At 39.8% G+C, this 3,398-nt stretch overlaps 1 non-coding gene across 1 annotated transcript; it reads right to left on the bottom strand.

Annotated features, from left to right (window-relative positions):
• Nucleotides 1–2,429: 2,429 nt before the first annotated feature.
• LOC115869832 lies at nt 2,430–2,563 on the bottom strand. Its single transcript, XR_004046392.1, has one exon. It is a non-coding gene; the product is annotated as a small nucleolar RNA SNORA42/SNORA80 family (small nucleolar RNA).
• Nucleotides 2,564–3,398: the final 835 nt, after the last annotated feature.

Here is a 3,398-nt window from a genome sequence, read left to right as displayed (position 1 = left end):
AAGAGGACTTCAAAAAGTTCATGGACAGATGGATTTGGAAGATAATGCTCTTTCTAAAGCCAGCCTCATATATTTCTAGAATAAATACTACTATAAGTATGCTTTATGTCTAAGTGATGTTCTTTACTATTAGTTTTTATATTATTCTATCAACTTTAAATAGAATACATTGGATTGACCTCTGCACCTCCACATAGAATACAGAATGATCTTTTGACAATTTTTGTTATAGGATGTCACTCACTCAAAATTGTCTCAGCATACAAGCTCAAGTCCTTGAAATGACATATAAAGGTCTATCCAATCCTTCTCCAGTGGAAGATAAACTCCATGAATCTATAGGTTATGCTGTTCTGCATACTAATACTTCCATGGGATCCTGAACAGTGCCCAACACCATCTTTAATGTTCAATAAATAATTATTGCTTGATTGAGCATTTATTACTTTATTATTTTATTTCCCTATTTCTATTTCTTACTTTAGCTTTTATGCTGAGGCTATTTTGTGAAGGTGAGTGACATGCTAAAACAAAAAGTGTAGATGGGCTGAAGGTGTGGGTATAAGGTCATCCAGTGAGCACATAGCTGTGTCTTTAGTGTGACTTTAATACTCTTTTATGGTTTCATCAATTGCCCAATGTTCAGCTTGCCCCTATTGAAAACGGAAGTACATAGTGAAGTCTTTTGGTTTATTCCCTTCATTCTGCTCCTGTGAAGCCTCTGAAACCCTATATAGCAGCGGATGTCAACCTGTGGGTCATGACCCCTTTGGGGGTAGAACGACCCTTTCACAGGGGTCAGCCGATTAATAACAGTAGCAAAATTGCAGTTATGAAGTTGCAACAAAAATAATTTTATGGTTGGGGGTCACCACCACATGAGGAACTGTGTTAAAGGGTCGCAGCATGAGGAAGGTTGAGAACCACTGCTGTATAGGCTGGCTCTCCGGGGAAATTGACTCAATAGCAATGGATTAATGCAATTTTCTTGGATAAAAAAGGGACTGGTAGTTGTGATGGTGATTGGTGATGCTTTCCTAAAATGCGTTGTTTACATGGGATTAGGGTGGGAGAGTAAAGAGTGTGTCTGCTATATTACTGCCTCTCAATGTCAGAGTTAAATTCTGTTAGGTGGCATTAGAAAGGGCTATGTAAGGAAGCTTGCCTCTCTTTGATAATGACCTTTTTGTAACTTCAAAAAATATTCCTGTTCTCCCAGCTTGGAAGCAGTGTTTTCTTAGCTTGTGACAGGATGTATGCTTGCACTTCACTAAAAAATAGCAGGCCTGCTTGTCTTTTGATGTTTTGTTTTATACCACTTATTGTAGAATTGGAAATGCATTCTATTAGTAACAAACCCTCAAATCAGCAATAAAACACCACCTTCCCCTCATTCCTTGAGATTTGTGTTAGTCTGGGTCCTTTAGAGAAACAAATTCACAGAAACGCATGTATAAGAGAGAGTTTTATATAAAGGTTAAGTGCACATCAAGAAAACATCACAACCCAGTGCTGTCCAAACCCACAAGTCCACCATTAACCCATATGTCTGACACCAATCCACAAAGTCCTCCTCCATCTCACAAAACAGACACAATGACGCTGACCAAAGGAGGAAAACTGAGTCAGTGAGTGTGTAAGCATCTCAGCGCTGGCAGGGGTGTCCACACGGGTGCTCCAGCACCCAGGGCTGCATCAGGGTAGGTCCATGTGGCTTCCCTTAGGGATGTCTTGCAGGAAGTGAGCCTTGCCAGCTACAGCAGGGAACTGCTAAGGCAGCTGCACCCTCATCCGACCATCAGAAAGCAAGAGACCCAAGAACTAGAAAGGTGAGGCTCACTGAGTCATTTATCCCTCCGCCCTTCAATTAACCCCACATGTGCTTACCAGCCAGGTTGGCACAATAAACTAACTCAAGATTTAAATCATGCCAAATCATTTAGTCATTTTTCCTAAATTCCATTTTAGATTCTTTAATCACTTTTATTACTTTAAGTTCTCTCCAAATTGTTCACATATTAAAAGTGGAAGGGCATCTATGACTATTCTCCAACAGGGATATTTTTCTTTTTTTAATGTTGAATATCTATGCACAGATGTGATTAATTACTCAGATTCTTCCGAACAAAGTACATAACCAGAATATAGCTTTTATAGGGTGAGACAAATACGAAGCTATTGTTTTTCGACATATCCATGTATACACGTCTGAAGGCACTCTTACCCTTCCCCAAAGATAGAAGTGCTTTTTAATTTACCAAGTTAAAAAAAAAAAAGGCAGTATTAGCATCCTCGAGGGATTCCAGTTGTGTTCCTTTTCAGGATTCTTTTAGGTTGGGGAACAAATAAAAGTCAGAAGAGGCAATATCAGGGCTGTATGTTGGATGGAGTAATATTTCCCAAAGAAATTCTTTTTCTTTTTTTTTCTTCACTGTGCAACCCGCTTCAGTGCCTGAAGCCCACGGGGTAAAGCCAGGCAATGGTTCGGGGTGACAGTTTGCTTTGGCACAGGACATTGTGAGAGGCCCATGGGATCGGACCTGCCACAAATCCAAACCCATGCACCCAAAGAAATTCTTGTGGCGCATTTCTTGCTACCCTTGAAGAATGAGCAGGTGCAATGTCGTGATGTTAAAACATTCCTTGGCTCTTCTATCCTGACCTGTTTCTCATCGATATTTCCCCTCTCCATTCCCAAGCATGATGTCCTCAGAGGAATCTTTTAATCCCTTTCTGTTTGGAAAAGACCCACCGGGTATTTTTGCCCCATTTGCTTTTTTACTTCAAAATAAGATATGTGCAGTGTGCACAGGACTTTCTTCATAGTTTGTTTTTTTTAAACTGTAGTCCGGCCCTCCAACGGGTCTGAGGGACACTAAACTGGCCCCCTGTTTAAAAAGGTTGAGGACCCCTTCTCTGGAGAACCTGATGAAATGTGTTCACTTGGGTGACCCTGCTGGCAAGCATCACAGCAACACACAAGCCTCCACAATATGACAAGCTGACAGACAAGTGATGGACCGTTATATTTTATCAATAAGAAAAAAGCGGATCACTTTTAAAATGGTGAGCTTGAGATACACTTGAGACATTTTGGTTAGCTGTTGAGACTTTGAAATTTGTTTCATGTTGTCAATATAACTTAATGAAATTGTTAATTTTGACCTCCATGTTCTTTTAAATGGAAAGGGATGAAAAACTCTAGGGTTTGTAGGTAATGAGAAGAGATCTATTTTCCTACCTCCTTCTTTGGTTGTTATGTAACATCTGAGCTGTTTGCTGAGAGAGAGAGATCTTCTTTTTTTCCTCCCCGAATTATTGGATCTAAATGAAAATTACCATAAATCAAATGTATTTGATCCCATGTTTGAATTTCTTCTTTAAAGACCAGTGATTTG

Source organism: Echinops telfairi, unplaced genomic scaffold (genome assembly GCF_000313985.2).
Source record: "Echinops telfairi isolate 266 unplaced genomic scaffold, ASM31398v2 ScPeMD7_53;HRSCAF=182, whole genome shotgun sequence".
In the NCBI taxonomy this organism is placed as follows: domain Eukaryota; kingdom Metazoa; phylum Chordata; class Mammalia; order Afrosoricida; family Tenrecidae; genus Echinops; species Echinops telfairi.
This window is presented reverse-complemented; position numbering and strand designations above follow the sequence as displayed.